Here is a 19319-nt window from a genome sequence, read left to right as displayed (position 1 = left end):
TCTCGGAGGCTGGGCTGAAGCCCAAGTGTCTACGCTGTTATTTTATAACCCTGCAGCACAAGCCTCACAAGCCTGAATCAACTGACCCAGGGATTGAGAATAGTGACTTGGGTGTGTTAATGGCAGTGTAGACATAATGCCAGGCTATGTCCACACTGCAATGAAACACCCACCACTGTCCCGTGCCAGTGCAGGCTCCCAGGCTAGGGCCGTGGGGTGGTAAATTTGCAGTGTAGACATCTCGGCTCAGGCTCAATACCGGGCTCTGGGAGCCCTCAAGGTTGGGAGGGACTTTAGCAAGCAAAAAAGGTAAAATGGCAGTGGAGTATTACCCTGGACTCAATGGCATTTCTCCATTGGTCTGTCTGCTCTGGGGCAGGGACAATAACACGTCCTGCTGCATTCGTTATTTCAAAGGGCCGTTTAGGATTTTCATTCTCATACACGGTGCACAAAGCAGGACTCAACCCTCGGTGTAAACTAAATGAGCTGCTCACAGGTTCTGGCAGCCACAACGAGCCATTCAGCATGACAGCCCAGACCTGCCCATTTCCCAGAGGAAGCAGGATCATCTGTGATAGGCTGGAACACTGACCTATCAGCTCTTAACTCCCAAACTTTCAGTAAGTCTGTTATCAGTGCCTGTGAGTATAATTTAAACAACTATACATACTGGGCTGGACCAAAGAGCTCTGTGTTTTGTCCTCCCACAGTAGCCAATACCAGGTTTCCCAAGAGTTAGTCAATAAGGCGTCACTGGGAATTGAACCCAGGATCTCCTGTTTATAAGACAAGTGCTTTAACCAGCTAAGCCATGGTGCCTGCCTCTGGCAACACCACAGTGTCTGCCCACACCTGACTGCCTGCCATCCCCACTGGGGCCTGAAAAGCTTTGCTTGTGTTGGATTCTGCAAAGCAGAGGAGCAGGTGAGGTTTTCCTTGCAAGCTGTGTGTGTGTTTGTGTGTGTGAATCTTTGGCCAGGTCTGCACTACAAGGTTACTTCAGCATCATTATATTGCTCAGATGTGTGAAAAACACACAACGCTCCCTCGGTCGGCAGTTTTTGGCTGGTGCACACACTGCAATACCACATCTGGCGACAAAATTGCCCTGTTTTGGTGACAAAATAAAACCACCTCGACGAGAGGCCTAGAGCTTTGTGCAGCAAACTTAAAGTGACAAACGTCAGTGTAAATGCTGCTGGTCATTATATCACCATAACTGGCCTCCACCAGTATCCCACCATGCCTGCTGTGAACTCACCTGCCCTGCATTCCTGCTACAGAGGCTGGGTCCCTCCCCATTCATAGCTCCAGAAAGTTCTGACAGCTGAGCCACTATCTATACCGGGATTAGCTTGATAGAACTGCATTGCCAGCCTAAGTAATGTAATTACACCAACCTAATTTTGTAGTGTAGACCTGTCCAAAGAATCACACACACACCTTGGGAGCATCTGCTCCTCTGCTTTATAGAATACAAACACGAACAACACTTCTCAGGGCCCAGTGGGGATTGGCAGAGAGTCTGGTGAGGGCCATCTTTATCCCAGGAGAGATGGACTCTAAGGGTACGTCTCCATTGCAATGTAAGCCCAGGTGTGGCACATTGTGCTCAAAGCAGCACCTGCAAGCCCCATATTCACCACTCTCATATAATGATGATACGGTTTGTGCAAAGTCTGCCTTGTGACGTATCATTTCAAAAGTCTTGATCTGTTGAACATTAATATCGTGTTGGATTGTGTGTGCTCGCATTGGCTGGGAAGTTATGAAGTTTTGCTCTGTGTGTTTTACTGAGATATGTTATGAGGTTGAGAAATGCCCCCCACCAGCCTTTCAGGTGTGACAAGGGAGGAGCCAGATTCGCTGCTGGCCCATTGAAGGGATCCACACTCCCAAGGACTAGCCCAGGAACCGTGTACAATGCAGACTTCTCCGAGATAGCACAGAGACAATGGACACTTCTTGACTCACATGGTAACAAAGGAGCTTCCTAGCAAGTTGGAAGAAACTATGAAAGAGGGGAAGAGACATCATGACTTGGCCTCTCTCCCCCACAACTCAGCAGGTGGAAACACACCTGGAGGACAAAGACTGAACTGAACTGATTCAGAAATCAGAAGAGAATAATAACAATAATACTTGCAAACCAAAGTCCCCAAACAGACTAGTATTGGTTTTTCAGCAGAAAATTTTCAGTTTGGGGAATTTTGTTTTCTCAGTCAGACCTTGCCAAGGGAAGCAGGGAGAAAATGTTTGAGTTGACTCCTTCAGAGCAGCTTGGCCTAGACACTAGCTCTGGTTCACTGCTCTGGCCTTGCTCGGGTTGAGGGTATTTTAATAATTTGGGCAGGTCCAGGGTGTTTGGGGGAGATGATGAGGATGTTTCCTTTTGAGATAAAAACTAAGAAATACAGCACTAGAGATTTTTTTTTAAGAAATCTTGGATTTAGACCTTTTATTTAAAGCAAGAGAGTTCTGAGTTTCTGTTTGCAAGAAGCAACATTGTTTGATCTGTCATTGTACCAAAGGGGGACATGGTTGTCTACAAAGGAGAGGTGATGACTAAATGCATCCAATGAGGATGGGATTTGAACCCATGCAGACAGAGCACAATGGATTAGCAGTCCACCGCCTTAACCACCCGGCCACCTCATCTGAGCTGTCAATAAAGAGACAGGAGGAGAAATCTAAGGCCAGCAGAGATAGGGCCAATAAGGAGTTTTTAAATACTAAGCAGAAGCAGGGGCTGAATGAGCTCCCCCCTCACATCTAGTGAGGAGCTGGGGGAAAGACTTCAGGAACAGACCATATTTGCACAGACACACCTACTCTGCCTAGCTATGCAGCATGATGGGGCCGCTTCCCCAAAATGACCAGTTTCGGCTGGTGGTGGGTTACAAATCACTTTAGGATTGAGTGGAATGAAATGTTATTATCCTTCCTGCATGAGTGAAGGGCAGCAGAACATACCTAGTCAGTCCTGATTGAGGGGTCGGTGGGTGAGGAATAGCTTTTATCGGACTTTGTAGAAGTGATTGAGAACATCACCCTAAACCAGTGGTCCCCAAACATTTCACACTGTGCCCTCTTAGCCATGGCTGTGGCCCCTCGGAAGCCGCAGTCAAGAACCGAAGCTGGGAGTGGGGCTGTTGCTTGCTGGGGAGAGGGGTGCAGACAGGGGTAAGGGGGTCGAGGCCGAGCTGGGAGCCAGAGCCCCAGGCTGAGGGTGGGGTTGGGGAAGAGCTGGGGCAGAGTGGGGCTGAGTGCTGCTCCCTCCATGGGGGCTGGCTCAGGCCCTGAGGTGCCCCCATGAATGTTCCTCTGTGTAACCCTAGGAGTCATGCCCCACATTTTGGGAACCACTGAACCCTACTTGCTAAGCAGGGGCTAGTGATGCCAAAGCCCAGGGAAAGGGAGAACAAATGCGGGGCCCCCAGCACTGGAGCCATGTGAAGGGGCTGCAGGAGAGGGGCAATGGCTGGTGGCCCAGGGAGTTAAGGGCAAAGGGGGCACAGGAGGGGGCAGGAGTTAGGGGTGAAGGAGGCGCAAGGGTTGGGAGTGCAGGAGCTAGCGGTAAAGGGGGAGCGGGGATCGTCCAGGGGCAATGGGGAAGTGCCAAAGTACAAGCTTTGCCCAGGGCACCATTTTCCCTAATGCTGGTCTGAGCGAACAGTTGGAAATGACCCTTTAGTGAAACCAGAACCATAGTGTAGAAAAGCCCCTTTGTTAAGTGGTGGTGGCTGAGGGCTTAGGGAGATGAGTTAGAAAACAACAGGTGTTTTTCTGTGGAGGTTTGATTCTTGCCTACTAGGCAAGGCTGGTGTGTGGTGTCTCCATGGCTGCACGTTCAGTGTATGATCATCCACCGTGCCCCAAGGAGCCAAGTCTAGACATATTCGGAGGCTCTATGCCAGGGTTTCTCAAACTTCCTTTCACTGCAAACCCCTTGTGCCAAAAAAAACCTTACTACATGGTCCTGGAAAGAGGGACCAAACCCCTGCACACTGAGCAGAGGCAGAGGAGACAAAGTCTGAGCCCTGCCCTGGTTAGGGGAGGGCAAAACCACCAGAGCTTGAGGGATTCAGCCCTGAGTGGTGGGGCTCAGACTTTCGGCTTCAGCCCCAGGCACCTACAAGTCTAATGCCAGCCCTGGCGACCCCATTAAAACAGGGTCACATCCCACTTTGGGGTCCTGACCCACAGCTTGAGAACCACTGCTCTATGCTGAGGGGAGAGAGTTTTCCTGTGGGTGCAGTTAATCCACTTCCCCAAGAGGTGGCAGCGATGTCAGTGGGAGAAGCTCAAGCTGTGGTGTTTACCACATTTAAGAAGTTTAATCAAACCCCATTTTTAAAACCACCTGTAGTCTGGGAATGGCAAAGGACCTTGATAAAGCAGGGTCTGTCCTTCAAAGTCCTGGAGATCATGAGTCCATACTGTGGTCATGGAGGCATAGCTTAGTGGTAGAGTGCTTGATGGTAGATCAAGTGGTCTTTGATTCAATCCCATGTGTTCTCTTATAACCTTCTTTCTTTTTTTTTAAAAAAGGAAAACATTTTCATTTCCATTCTCCATTCTGTTCAGGGGCTCCTCTATATGGGAGTGCTTGATATGAATGTAAACACTCAACATTTCACTGTCCAAATGCATAAAAACCTAGCGAAGCTGTCCATCAGCTGAAATCAGATCCAATCCTCAAAGTGTCAATTTATGTTTTCATCAAGTAAACAAAGGGATCATACGAATGTACATTTGCAGATCCCTCTTCTCCAGGAGCTATGCTGTGCAGAAGAACAAGAGCCACATCCAGCTGCAGTTCAGGAGTCTGATGACCAAAGAGCCAATAAATGTTCTGAGGGCTGGAGAAAAATGCCTTCTAGGGAGCTATTGAACGAGCTCAACCTGTTTAGCTTATCAAAAGAAGATTGAAAGGTGACTTCATTGAAGTGTTGAAGGGCCTTAATGGAGAGAAAAGGTTGTGTATTAAAGGGCTCTTTAATCGAGCAGAGAAAGGCATAACAAGACCCAGTGGCTGGAAGGTGAAAAAAGACAAATTCATATTACAAATAAGATGCAAATATTCAACAGCGAGGATGATTCACCACAGGAACAAGCTACCAAGGAAAGTGGTGGATTCTCCATCTCCTGATGTCATTTAATGAAAACTAGCTGCCTTTCTGGAATGTGTTTGCCCCAAAAGTAGCTCTTGTGTCATACAGGAGGCCTGTGATATGCAGGGGGTCAGATTAGATGCTCTAATGGTCTCTTCTGGCCATAAAGTCGACTAATTCCTGAAAAACTGAGTGTAGCATTGGGAGCAGCGTCTGATGTTTTCCTGTCTAGCCGGCTTGCTGCCTAGAACGAACACTCCTTGAGTGGGGTGATCCACAGGGAGTAGCTCAAACCTCCAAAGTGCCTGGCCAGGGGCAGGACATTAGCACAGCAAGGGAGGGGTGTGGCAGTGACATCACAAAGGCCTTTTACAGGACCTCAGACTATTGGTCAAAGATGGTGGGGAGGTGGTGACCTCACAAAGAGATGCTGACATCAGGCAGGCAGGACAGGGGCGAGGGGCCAAGAAAACCTCAGAGACCCCTGTGGCTTTGCTTCAGCAAGTCTCCTTCTCCAGGTCTCTCTTTGAGGACTGAGAGAGTATTCGGGTTCACGGACATGAGCGCCAGGAGGAACCTCTTTCGAGTTTTCTCCTTCCCTTTTAGTGATTTTACTAGAAAACAGCCGTCCCTGTTTAGAAGGTAAGAGCCTCCTCGAGGGAAGGGGTGTCATGGGCGTGTCACAGTTCGGATGCCAGTGGCCCCCCTACAGGAAGTTCCCACCACCCGGCTCTCTGTTCGCAGGGCAGGAGAGAGCAGCATCCACGGCAGTGATTTGCTCCTGGCTGCCGGAGCAGAGCAGCAGGCTCAGCTGTCAGAACTTCCCAGAGCGATGAAAGGGGAGGGGCCCGTGGCTCTGTAGCAGGAATGTAGGGCAGACGAGTTCACAGCGGGCATTGTGGGATACTGGGAAGGCCAGTTATGGTGCTATAATGAACAGTAGCATTTACTCTGTTACTTTAAGTTTGCTGCAAAAAGCTCTAGACCACTCATTGAAGTCATTTTATTTTGTCAGCAAAACAGGGCACTTTTGTCGCCAGACATGGCATTGCAGTGTGTACACCAGCCACAAGCTACCGACCGAGAGAGCGTTGTGTGTTTTTCACACACCTGAGCAATATAATTCTGCTGAAACAACTTTGTAGTGCAGACCTGGCCAAAGATTCACTCACACACAGCTTGCAAGGAAAACCTCACCTGCTCCTCTGCTTTGCAGAATCCAAACACAAGCAAAGCTTGTCAGGCCCTGGTGGCGATGGCAGGGAGTCAGGTATGCGCAGACAGTATGTTATAGCTACTTACAGGCACCATGGTTTAGCTGGTTAAAGCATCTGTTTCATTAACAGGAGATCCCAGGTTCAACTCCCAGTGGTCCCTTGTTGACTGGTTGTTGGGGCACCTGGTATTGACTACTGTCAGAAGACAAGGTTCAGAGCTAGATGGCCCTTTGGTCCAGCCCAGTGTGTTTTTTCTTATGGTTTAAATAACACTCACAGGCACTGATAACATAGTTACTGAACGTTTGGGAGTTAGGAGCGGGTAGGTCAGTGGGCCAGTCCCCACACAGATGACCCCCTCCCTCTGGGACGGGGGCAGGTCTGAGCTCTCATCCAAATGCTCATTGGTCCTTGGGGCAGCCGGTGTAGGAAGCAATCACTTGAGGCCAGAGAGCAGACAGCTAACCAAAACCTCCATTTTATTTACAGACACAGAGAGCTCACTCAGCCGGTTGAAACCGGCTGAGCTATCCCTTAATAGTCTAACTCAGTTGCCATAGTAACAAAACCCATGACAACCAAATACACAACAATTGTGGCTGCCAGAATCTGTGAGCAGCTTGTTTAGTTTACAGCAAAGGTTGAGTCCTGCTTTGTGCACCATGTGTGAGAATGAAAATCCTAAACTGCCCTTTGAAATATCGAATGCAGCAGGATGTGTTATTGTCCCTGCCCCAAAGCAGACAGACCAATGGAGAAATGCCATTGAGTCCACGGTAATACTCCCCTGCCATTTTACCTTTTTTGCTGGCTAAATTCCTTCTTATCTGCCCGGCCCAGGCTGTCCTCTGCCTCTGTTGCTGCTCCCGGCCTGCTCTAGAGTCAAACACGCAGGGCCCCCAGGGAAACAGAGGCTGGGACAGGGCAGCAGCCTGGGCTGGGCTGGGAAGATGCTGGGAGTTCTCGTTCCCTGAGAACTGGCCTGGCTCCCTTCTCAACAGCGAACAAATCAATTCCACGTCCCCTCCCCAGAAAAACCAGCCTGGAGCCAAGGGCAGCAGGGGACGATTCCCTCCAGTTACCACCAAGGCAGGAGAGAAACCAGGGCATTTCTAGCAGAGCTTATGGAACTGATGTGGGGAAACCAGCCTTTAATAACAGGCAGTTCCAGTTTAAGCTAATTGTTTTTACAATTTTTACAACATGAAATTACCCTTCAATCGTAGTGTCACCATCCATAAAATTGCTTCAGCCTTATAGGTTCCCAGGTGCACAACTAAACATCTCTTCAAATCCAAGGGAGTGGAGATCAGTCAGTGTTCAGAGTCATCCCACATAGAAGAACCATGTTGTGGTACATACTGGCCCCATCATGTGGCCATGGCCTTTACCTCCTCTCTGTTAAAAGTTTTAGTATTTTGCACAGAAACTTTCTTCCCTCAGGAGAGACCTGGGAACCAGGGCTGCCATCCAGACAAACACCCTTAAGAGTAGGTGTAACCTGTCAAAAAATGATCTCCTCTCTTCAGTTCAGTGACACCCTGAAATGTTACTTATCCCGGCAGAACCAGAGGATTGAAAGCAGCTACATCAAACCCCTGTGTAGCTAACAGGAATGAACACAAACACTCCCTTGTATCTGAAGTGATGTTTAGTTTTACCCTTTGTTAATTGCAAGACTAAAGGGAAAGGCAGTGGTGGTGCCAGATATTAAGAGTGAAACACGAAACAATCATCATAGTTATGCCCATAGTGACTGCAAAATCTTTCTATATACTTCTTATTATCATCAGTGTATTATTTTGGCCTGAGAGCAGGGAATGTGTCCCTCATGCTGCTTTTAGGTCACTAGGTGCTTTGGAAACAGGAGGGCTCTGAGTGTAACCTATAGCACACATGGCCCATCTGGGGCTGTAGCTCAGTGGTAGAGCACATGCTTTGCATGTATGAGGCCCTTGGTTCAATCCCCAGCATCTCCAATTCTGTTCACCCTGCTGCTTTGCTCCTGCCCAGAGGGGATGGGGCCCACCAGTCTCCCTGCAGGAATTTTAATCCTGCTCAGTGAGGGGCAAGTGCCAATTGCATGGAAGGTCAGGGTGGAGTTTCTGCTCCTAAGTCTTCTCTGTACATTTAAGATTCCCACCAGCTGTGCTGCTTGGGACAATGGTAGATGAGAAGGGCGAATCCTCCAGCACTGGAGGGAAAGGTCCCATCTGCACAGACCAAGAGGCAAGGAAACAGAGGGGCAGTCAGTGCTCAGGTCTGGACCCAATCTTTTCACCTGGTATAGCCCTTGTTCCAGCTCAGGTGATGACTAGGAGATGTCTCATGACTGCAGCCATGTTTGTTCAGTTCCACCCCCTTGTACAGCTTTGGTACAAGGCAGGAATCTTTTGTCTCTCACCTGGGGAAGAGCCCCAGGTTTAAGATGGATTCCTGTACCGGGGGACATGGTCACATGTCCTGTGAGACCCGCCCCCCCAAGCCTTCATTCTTCCTGGCCTGACTCACAGATGGTGCAGGACAGAGCCAACTACAGTCTATTGTCCTGGTTAATGGGAGCCATCAAGAGTCCAAACCACTGTTAATGGCCCACACTTTGCATCATTACAACAGGACCTCAGAGTTAGAGTTCATATTTCTAGTTTCAGATCCAAGAATGATCGGTTCATACAAATAGGATGAACACACACAGTAGATTATAAGCTTTGTAATGATACCTCACAAGAGACCTTTTGCATGAAGCATAGTCCAGTCACTTTATATTCACACTCATTAGCATATTTTCATAAAATCCTATGGAGTGCAATGTCACAGCAGGGAAAGGGTTTTACTGCAGCACCTGGGAGCAGTTGAGTTTCATGTTCAGGTTGTGGTATGAGTTCCTCCAGATTTCTCGTAAGCACACAAGGACCTTAGTGGGTGCTCTTGATACAGGAATTGCCCAGACACGATAAAGTGATGGGAACTGCATTTTCCTTTTTTATTTCTGTATTTCCAATGACATTTCTGTTTGTGATTTCGTTTTGCTTTGTAGAACTGTGTTTTCTCCTGGATTTGATATTTAACGAAAAAAAGAATAAGGCCTCAAGGCACCAGGTGGAGGAGCAGGCTGGGGCTAGGACTGCTAAGAGAGCGAGAGTAGCAGGTTTTCTGTATTGTTTCCTGCCCTCATTTTTTTTTTGACTAGTTTCTCTTCTGCATGAAATTTGCCTCTTTAAAATGTGAAGCCTGGCTAGCTCAGTTGGCAGAGCATCAGACTTTTAATCTGAGGGTCCAGGGTTCAAGTCCCTGGTCAGGTAAAAAAACACTTTCCCCCTGTGACATCCCCAAGGATTTTTAGAAGGACTCTCCTTGACTTTAGTTTTTCCTTTTCAGGACATGGCCTTTCCTAGGAAGGGCACTTTACTGCCTGGGACTGAAGGTGCTACTGCCTCACCTGTACACTGGCCTCACAGTCTAGAGGAAGAAAGGCCTCTGGGCCTGCAGCAAAGTGCTGTGTGCTGACTTTTTGAGCAAATGCAGGGCTGGCCAGAGAGGCATCTTCCCACTGAGTCCTCCCTGCCAGAAAAAATTGTCCCCACAGACAGGGGCGGCTCCAGGCCCCAGCATGCCAAGCACATGCTTGGGACAGCAAGCCGCGGGGGGTGCTCTGCCGGTCGCTGCGAGGGCGGCAGGCAGGCTGCCTTCGGCAGCATGCCTGCAAAGGGCCTGCAGGCTGCCTTCGGCGGCTTGCCTGCGACTTTGGCGGACCCCCCGCAGGCAAGCCGCCGAAGGCAACCTGCCTGCCGTGCTTGGGGCGGCAAAATGCCTACAGCCGCCCCTGCCCACAGAGTCCTCCCTGCTGGAAGGCTACAATAATCAACAGGTGCTCTGCTGGTCCCATGGTGTGAGGGCAGCACTCAGGACTTTGAATCCTCCAATCTGAGTTGAAGTCTCAGTGGAATCTGAGAACAATTCCTGTGCCACAAACCCTGCTGGGTCTTCCAAGGCTCTGTCTTGCTTTCTCAAAGGCCATGAAAGCCACTACAAAAGGTTTTTTTTTTCTCCTGCTGATAATAGCTCACCTTAACTGATCACTCTCGTTATAGTGTGTATGGCAACACCCAATTTTTCATGTTCTCTGTGTGTGTGTGTGTGTGTGAATATATATCTTCCTGCTCTATTTTCCACTGCATGCATCCAATGAAGTTGGTTTTAGCCCAGGAAAGCTTATGCTCAAATAAATTTGTTAGTTTCTAAGGTGCCATAAGTACTCCTTGTTCTTTTTGCAGATAAATGAATGGAGGTTAAGTCCATGAATGGCTATTAGCCAGGATGGGTAAGGAATGGTGTCCTTAGCCTCTGTTTGTCAGAGGGTGGAGATGGATGGCAGGAGAGAGATCACTTGCTCATTACCTGTTAGGTTCAGTCCCTCTGGGGCACCTGGCATTGGCCACTGTTAGCAGATAGGATGTGAGGTTGGATGGACCTTTGGTCTGACTCAATATGGCCATTCTTATGGTCTTATGAAGGGAGGTGCACAGCCCTGTAACCAAGTTTCTGTAGTGTAGTGGTTATCACGTTTGCCTAACATGCAAAAGGTTCCTGGTTCAAAACCAAACAGAAACATGTGGGTTTAATTTTCCCAGCTCCTCCTGGCCTGTCCCTGCTGTTGTAGGAGCAGCAGTGATTTCTATGCTCAGAAGGTCTGTTATACTTCCCCTGCTCCCACTTTTGTCTCCTCTCCCTCTCTGAATGCCTGTGAAGTGGCTTTTCCCCTCCCGCTCCCTCCTGGAATGCTTGTGGGATGAACGTTCTGGTTGAAGAGCAGAAGAGCTCCCAGGTAGACAAGATGTCTGGGACTCTAATTAGGCAGCAATCACACACCCAGAGCATGGACACTGCCCAAGGTGGAGTGTGACCAACCAGATGCAGCCAAGTCATCTCTAGTCACAGGCCATGAGGAGCAGGTCCTTAAAAGGGGAAGGGCCCTGTGCTCAGGAGAGCACTCACAAGCTTGTACCTCCAGTGAATGCCCTTTACCCCGACCGCCTGGCCAGCGGTTCTCTGCGTTGCATTTCATTGTGCCTCAGGGAGACTTACCTTCATCAGACCATGCATCACGGTGCTGTGGGAAACTTACCTTGCAGAATCCAGACATCTCCAGTGCTATGCCTGTCCTGGGAGTGTGAGTGTGACACCCCACCCCCTTTCTTTTGAGCTTAGCTGTCAATATAATAAATGTGCTGCTTTCTGCCAAACTGGTGGGTCATTAGTGCTCCCTACGCTGACTAGCTGGCCTAATTTGGGGTAACACCTGCGATAACCCCAACCCCTGCATGACAGAGGGTGGTGAAATGAGCTGAGAAAAAGCCTTGGCATCAGCAGGGGAAAGCTAGAGGACCTTGGCCAGTGACCTTTTGAAGCCTTGTGGCTTGGTCTCCTCTGCCCTTGGAGGTTGGCCTATGGCAGCCGGCTCTTCTGCGTGACTTGCCAAAGGAGGAAGTGAGGCGGGAATGAGGCAAAAGAGGAAAGTCGAGCTGAGGAAGGCCGGGCAGAAGCTAAGTGCCTCAATGCAGCTAAGTGGGGTTAGTAGAGCGTCACCACTCATTCTGCAAAGCCTGGGGAGGTGCGGTTGGCTGCTGAGAGGTAGAATCCTGTGCCTGCGTCTTGGCTTCCCAGGGATGGCTACTTGCAGCCCAGGAGAAGAAGGATGGTTCTGGGTGAAAGGAAGACAAGCAAAGCTCTGGGAGGAAATTTGTGTGCGGGATGCGAGCGCTGTGTTAGGGGGATTGGGGTGCAGGAGGGGTGGTACTTACCCCGGGCAATGCAGCTCCCAAAGTGACCGGTACACACAACCCTGCGGCAGCAGCTCCTAGGTGAGCGGGGCCAGGGGGTCTCCGTGTGCCGCTGCCTGCAAGCGCTGCCCCCAGAGCTCCCATTGGCTGCAGTTCCTGGCCAATGGGAGCTGCGGAGTTGGTACTCAGGGCAGGGACAGTGCATGGAGACACTCCCCCCACCCCAGGGGATGCTGGGACATGCCGGCCATTTCTGGGAGTGGCACGGAGGGACGGAGGCAGAGTGGGCAGGGAGCCACCTCAGTGCTGCTGGCACATCTCTGCACACCCATTGGGGGAGGGGAGCAGAGGGCCTCCATGTGCTGCCTGGGGTAGGGGCAGTGCACAGAGCTGCCTCCCCTCCCGGGTCTATCACAGGAGTGGGTGGGTGGGGTCTTTTGGCCTGCAAGGTGCAGCAGGTCGGACTAGATGATCACACTGGTCCCTTCTGACCTTGAAGGCTCTGAGTCTAAAAGGGAGAGGGAAGTAAAGGAAAAAAAATAAAAAATAAACCAAACATTGTAATACCAGGATGACTTCACCTGCTCATTGTATAGTCCTGCCCCTTTCTTCCTCCACTGGGTGTTGAATGACCGGCAGCACATTGATTCTCTCGTTCCATTGCTAAACTGATACAATGTGACTGAAATTAAACCAATTCCCAGCAGAGAAAACATCACATCCCTGTATTGGGTAGGAATCAAACCCACATCAACAGCTTGGGAGGCAGTTATGCTCACCACTATACCACCAAGGCAGCTGGTAAAAGTACTACTTACACTTGCCCAATGAGGCTAGACCAGAATCGAGGCGTTTTACTGCCTGTTAAAATGTACTGGAGTCTCATCACTAAAAAAAAACCTACCTCTGTCTTTGAACCATCAACCTCTCAATTAGGTCACCAAAGTGGTTAATCACAGACACAGGTAACTACCCTACAGTTCCCAAGCTTGTCTATGAAGCACCTACAGGGGCACACCTGGCTGGTGAGGGAGGCGCACTGCTGGGGTTATGAGTTCAGGCCTCACCTAAAGCATCGGTTTTCATTAGCCATGGAGCTTCCCCCACTCACTTTGTCTAATTCACATGGAAAGTGCCATATGAGGGTGATGAAAGTAAATTCTAAACTCTGAAATGTGGCGGTGGCCCAGAAATTGGGATAAGGGGTTTGAAGAGAAAAAGCTCTAAGGATATAAAACCAGACAGTCTCCAGGGGCAGGTACGGTACAACGCCTCAACAGGGAGCCATTCGGGGGAGGGGGTTTCACTTCCTCTGTTCAATGTCCTGAGAGGTATTTTAAGATGAAGATAACACCATGGCTCACAGGTGACTGGCACGTCCTGGGTTAAAGGAAGGAAGGGACTTGGGTTAACAGTCAGAAGATTTGTGTTACCGTCACTGTCTGACCCTCCTTCAGTTCAGAGGTTTGTACGTTGCTGGGTGGAACGCACAGACTCCTGGAGAGCAGGAGCAGCTGTTTCCATGGCAGAGAGCCTGGCACTTAGGAGACTTTCTTGACTTGCTGTTTTGAAGCAATTCAATAAAATAACGGTGGAACTGCAATGTCCAGTCCAAAAGTTCAGCCCCCCCCCCCCCCGGTGCAAAAATGCTACTTTAGGATCTAAACAGGAGGCTTCCGGCGCTAGGACACCTGACCAGAGAGCTCAATGAGGGGCGTAAGAGCTGCTGACTCTGAGGGTCCTGGGCTAAATCCACTTGCAGGTGGAAGTGTTTTGATTTATTTGATGGATAATGAGCGCCAGCTACCAGGGGAGAAGCCCTAACAACCTGCTGCCACTCCAGCTGCTGCCCCGGGGCGGGGGGGAGCCCCAGGGGGCCTGCTGCTGCTGCGGCCACCCCAGGAGTGCTGCCACGGGCCACCGAGCTGCGGTTGCTCCTGCTGCCCACGGAACCACAGGAGGGAGATGATTTTTCGACGGTGACGGACACCTCATCCTAAAGGCCTTTGTCTGCCCCCTTCTAGTGACTGTTTGGTACAGGAATGCAGCCCTCATTCCTGGGTCTCTCCTGGGGAAATAATGTTTCTGTGCAAAACACCAAAGCTTTTGACAGGACATGGCCACACGATGGGACTAGGCCATAAGGAATGAAACACAAGATGCTTCTCCCATCTGCATTGACTTTGAACCTTGTTGTTTGCGGTGGTGTTGTATCCATGTTGGTCCCAAGACATGAGACACAAGGAGGAGGAGATCACATAATATCTTTTAAAGGACCAAGGAAGGGAGTATTATTTACTCCTTCTCATAACACAAGAACTAGGAGGGGTCACTAAATGAAATGGATAAGCTGCAGGTTTGAAATGAACACACTTCCCTCAATCTGCTGGCAATGCTTCTACTAACGCAGCCCAATCTGCTGTTAGCCTTCTTGGCAACAAGGGTGCTGTTGACTCATATCCAGCTTCTCATCCACTGTAAACCCCAGGTCCTTTTCTGAAGAACTGCTGCTCAGCCAGTCGGTCCCCAGGCTGTAGCACTGCGTTAGATTCTTCCTTCTTAAGTGCAGGACTCTGCACTTCTCCTTGTTGAACCTCCTCAGATTTCTTTTGGCCCAATCCTCCAATTAGTCTAGGTCACTCTGGACCCAAACCCTACCCTCCAGCGCTTGGATTCTTTACATGCTTTCACAGAGTGAAGAGCACATGTTCCATGATTTCATATGGCAGAGTTTTATGCTATAGGGAGCTTTCCCTGTGTGAATTTGACAGGTGGATCAACATAGAGACATATTGTGACCCTTCTCAGGGAGTTGAGGGCTGTGAGTTTCCTTGTTGCCACCTTCCACTAGGAAGAGGGAGTTTTGCATTTGGCAGCTGGATGTTAGTGACTAAACTCACCCATCCCATCAGGCACTCAAGGACCCTCCTCTGAGCTACAGCAGCCACCCTAACCCCTGAGTTCCTTCAATGTGTCCCCCTCTGGGGTCCAGCCCGGATCACCAGATACTCAGAGAAATCCCATATCCTCTCTGCCCAAAGCAATGGTATATCCCAGGTTACTAGTTTTACTGTGGACCACTGCTACTGTATCTCTCACAGCACTTGAGTATAGTTATCAAACAAGCAGAAGTTTATTTAACTGATAGAGATTTAAACAAACAAATGATAGTGATGGAAACCAACTGTTACCAACTAAACAAAATCAGAAAATGCAACCTACACTTTTTAATAGTTACCTTTCCTATCTAAGTAGAGTCTCACCTCCCACTTCAGTCAATTTCACTGATTGCTAGTCTCTAGGCGCCACGGCTCTGCCTTTCATGAAGCGCCACTGGTCATTAGGAATCTCCTTGGTGAATGGACCCAGAGTGTTTTTCTCCACCCTGTTATGAACTGAATCAGTCTTTTGTCTTTATATTCACAGAAAGGACGATCTCCTCATTCTCATATTGTCCTTGTCACTTCCACAGCATTTCGATGACTATAATTTGTCTTTGATGGTTTTCTATTGGCTTTTCTGGGTTGGTGCAAAGGCTGACAATGGAGCAACACATCACATAACTGGCTAGCAAGGAACAGGTGCCAACTTGAATGGGCCGTCCCCAACAAGACCTATGATTGGGGTGACTCACTTTCACAACAATACCATATGGGCATAATTTTCCATATACTTACATTACCCCTTAACTATGACTTGGGCACACCTCTCGCAGTGAGTAGGAGTATCAATAATTTACAAGCTTTCAGTAGAGATCTCACTGCTATGCTTCCTGGATAAATATCATAAAAGCAGTGTATTAGCTGTGGCGAGTTTGTCAGGTCTGAGACAGGAGTTGCTTGTGAATAATAGTGACCCCTTTACCAATTGGCACCAATGAGCTTTTGTCACAGATGCACTGAGCTATACAGTCACCCCCTGATAGAACAGAAATGCCAGCACAAAAAACAGAGAGAGGAACAATAAGATACTAAAATGACAATGGCTGGAACTCTCCATTTCTCTCAGTCTTTGCATTCATGGGCACTCAGAGCTGTAGCTACAGTTGAGGAACCGGGTGATCGGACAGCTGGCTCAGCCCTCCATACGAGTAACTTTCTCACACATAGGGAGATGGGTCAAAATTGGAATTGATGTTAAGGCTGTGTCTACACTTCAAACACTGGAAATATTCTTCTGACAACCTAACACTGTCTACACTGGGGCTCAGGTCACATTAACGACTTCTCTCAGCGGAGAGGACTTTTCACACCCCTGAGAGATGTGGCTCTGCCAACAGAGCTTTTCTACATTGACCAGCCTTTAGATGGCTTATTGACCTGAAAGGCAATGGATTTCAGTCTTGTTCTTTATATTGATGGTTGATGAGTGCAGCTGTCCTACCTGCTGGACACATCCTGTGACAGATGTCAGGCCTTTCCTTTGCAAATTAGAGAAGTGGGGAAGACAGTGACCCTTACAGTCTAAGCTGGTAAAAATTTATACAACTTGTCACCTCGAGTAGCTTTCCTTTGAATAGAAATTGACTCTGAAACTAAACAAAATAAATTCTATTTGAAAACACAAATGGGTCCACCTCAAAACATGGCAAACTGCAAAAGGCAAAAATGGGCCCCTCATCTGGTCAAACTGAGGGATAACCATGCTGCAAACAGTTCAAACACCTTTAAAAGTTACTATGTGCGAATCAGGAAAATTATTAAAGAAAAAAAGTATTGATAGCCCTAGAGGTGTTTATGTTGTTGATCTCCCTTGCAGATTCTCTGATGACTAACATGGGCTAAGTGCCCACAGAAGGTTTTCCCACACTCACTGCATTTATACGGTCCCCCACCGGTGTGGATTTTCTGATGTTTAGAAAGGCTTGAGCTGCTAGTGAAGGTTTTCCCACACTCACTGCATTCATAGGGCCTCTTCCCAGTGTGGATTCTCTGATGTCTAATAAGGTGTGAACTGTGACTGAAGGTTTTCCCACACTCACTGCATTCATAGGGCCTCTCCCCTGTGTGGATTCTCTGATGTTGAGAAAAGGTTGAGCTCTCAGTGAAGCATTTTCCGCACTCACTGCATTCATAGGGCCTCTCCCCTGTGTGGATTCTCTGATGGGTAAGAAGGTTTGAGCTGCGACTGAAGGTTTTCCCACACTCACTGCATTTATAGGGTCTCTCACCAGTGTGGATTCTCTGATGCCTAATAAGGTGTGAACTGTCACTGAAGGTTTTCCCACACTCACTGCATTCAAAGGGCCTCTCCCCTGTGTGGATTCTCTGATGTCTAATAAGGACTGAGCTGCCAGTGAAGCATTTTCCACACTCACTGCATTCATAGGGTCTCTTCCCTGTGTGGATTCTCTGATGTCTAATAAGGTGTGAATTGCGACTGAAGGTTTTCCCACACTCACTGCATTCATAGGGCCTCTCCCCTGTGTGGATTCTCTGATGTTCGGAAAGGGTTGAGCTGCTAGGGACCCATTTTCCACACTCAGTGCACTCATAGGGCCTCTTCCCTGTGTGGATTCTGTGATGCTTTATAAGGATGGAGTAATCACATACGTTTTCCCCAAACTCAGTGCATGTATTTTTTCTCTTTCTGCTGAGGATTCCCTGTTGTGTTGTGGTTTCCTTGAGGTCCTTCTGAGTTTCCTGACAGGAAATACATTTACCCACTTTCTCCCCTGGCTGGTTTCCCTGCTCTCCTTCTGGTCTGTGCTGAATGTCATGGGATTTTTCCTGCTTATGACTCCAGGACACATTCCTTTTCGATCTTTGTGATAATGCTCTGTGTTTATCCACTTGCTCAATATTTTCCTGCTGATAATTCTGCTCCTCTTTCTCACATACCATTGCGTCACCTGCTGTGATAGAGACAGAAACCTCAGACAGGGATGGAAAGGGGAAGGCCAAACCAATACAAGTGCTGGAGAGAGGTCAAATAAAAATCAGGAACTGAACTCCCACAAGTTCTTCCCTAAACAGGAGAGAGGAGGGATCAATTCATCACATCCCATCCAAATTCACAGGGGGAAGGGAGGAAGCTACTGTCTGGTGTCTGCTAGGGTCTACAGGAAGCCATGAGCTATATTTACCCTGAGGATACGACCCCTGCTAGGGACAATAATGAACTGAGAGACCTTCCAAGGGCATTTTAGGGCATCCCAGATGTTTCCTTCAGGCACTTACAGATTCTGAGTTGGTTTAATGTTTCCTCACCTGTGCAGGGAGCTCTCAGGATCTCTCTTTCCTCTGAACCTTGGAGGTCTGGGACCCATGGCTCTTCCCCTTGTTCCAGCTGGGAGATCACATCAGGTTGGGAAATTGGAAACCCTGCTCAGATGAAAGAAAACAAAGGAGGTCACTTGATTTCATAGAGACTGTCATTAAAAAAAAACCACATTATTAATTTAACTTCAGTGCTTAGTGTGAGCTGGTGTGCCTGGGGCAGTCCACACTGAAAATGCCAAGATCAGGGCAGGCTGAAAAAGGGAGAGCAGATACTCCCAAAACTGGTGGTTAACACTGAAGTTAAACTCAACGACCAGTCACAAACTGTGCTTCTGATCCCACACACGGGTTATCGAGAAGCTGAAAGAAGAAATCACACAGCCCCTTTTATTGCATTCCAGTTCTCCGACTCCCAATCAGCACCTAGGTCCCGTACAGTGAGAGGTTATTTAAAAACTCTGCTCATATACAAAATGTTTTTCTGACCCCAAAGGGTCAGCCACATTACAAGATCACTATAGGTTTGGATCTTACCCAAAAGACCACACTGCCACCCAATCCTTTAGCATGGAAAGACAAGACACGACACGAAAAAAGTTGTTAAATGGGAAAGCAGCGAGATGCATTCAGAAATCTATATATCAGGTTCTTAGCAGTATTGGTGAGTTGTTGGCTTGAAAGTCCGTCTGGAACACATCCACAGTTTGGATGGGTCATTCAGTCCTTTGTTCAAGGCTTCAATTTGTAGAGAAGTTGCTCCAGAGGTAGGAAGAGGGATTGAAGACAAAATGGAGATGATGCAGCTGCCCTTTATATTCCCTTTGCCATGTGGCTTGTACTTCCTCTGTCCCAAACACAAGCTTCACAGCACATGGCATGGAAAAGCCTCGGAGGTCTCAGTACACAGACATACCCCTGCATGTCTTGCTGACTCAATAGGTTTATGCCCTTGATCAGGGATGGGCAAACTACAGCCCACGGGCC

The 19319-nt window shown here is 48.6% G+C and overlaps 3 non-coding genes across 3 annotated transcripts; 2 read left to right on the top strand and 1 right to left on the bottom strand.

Moving 5' to 3' along the window:
• Nucleotides 1–748: 748 nt before the first annotated feature.
• TRNAI-UAU lies at nucleotides 749–822 on the bottom strand. Its single transcript has one exon. It is a non-coding gene; the product is annotated as a tRNA-Ile (tRNA).
• Nucleotides 823–8241: 7419 nt separating this feature from the next.
• TRNAA-UGC lies at nucleotides 8242–8313 on the top strand. Its single transcript has one exon. It is a non-coding gene; the product is annotated as a tRNA-Ala (tRNA).
• A 1250-nt stretch (nucleotides 8314–9563) lies between these two features.
• Nucleotides 9564–9636, top strand: TRNAK-UUU. Its single transcript has one exon. It is a non-coding gene; the product is annotated as a tRNA-Lys (tRNA).
• Nucleotides 9637–19319: the final 9683 nt, after the last annotated feature.

The sequence above is a fragment of the Mauremys mutica genome, unplaced genomic scaffold (assembly GCF_020497125.1).
Source record: "Mauremys mutica isolate MM-2020 ecotype Southern unplaced genomic scaffold, ASM2049712v1 Super-Scaffold_100100, whole genome shotgun sequence".
Taxonomy (NCBI): domain Eukaryota; kingdom Metazoa; phylum Chordata; order Testudines; family Geoemydidae; genus Mauremys; species Mauremys mutica.
Note: the sequence above shows the minus strand (reverse complement) of the source record. Positions and strands in the feature narration are given on the sequence as shown.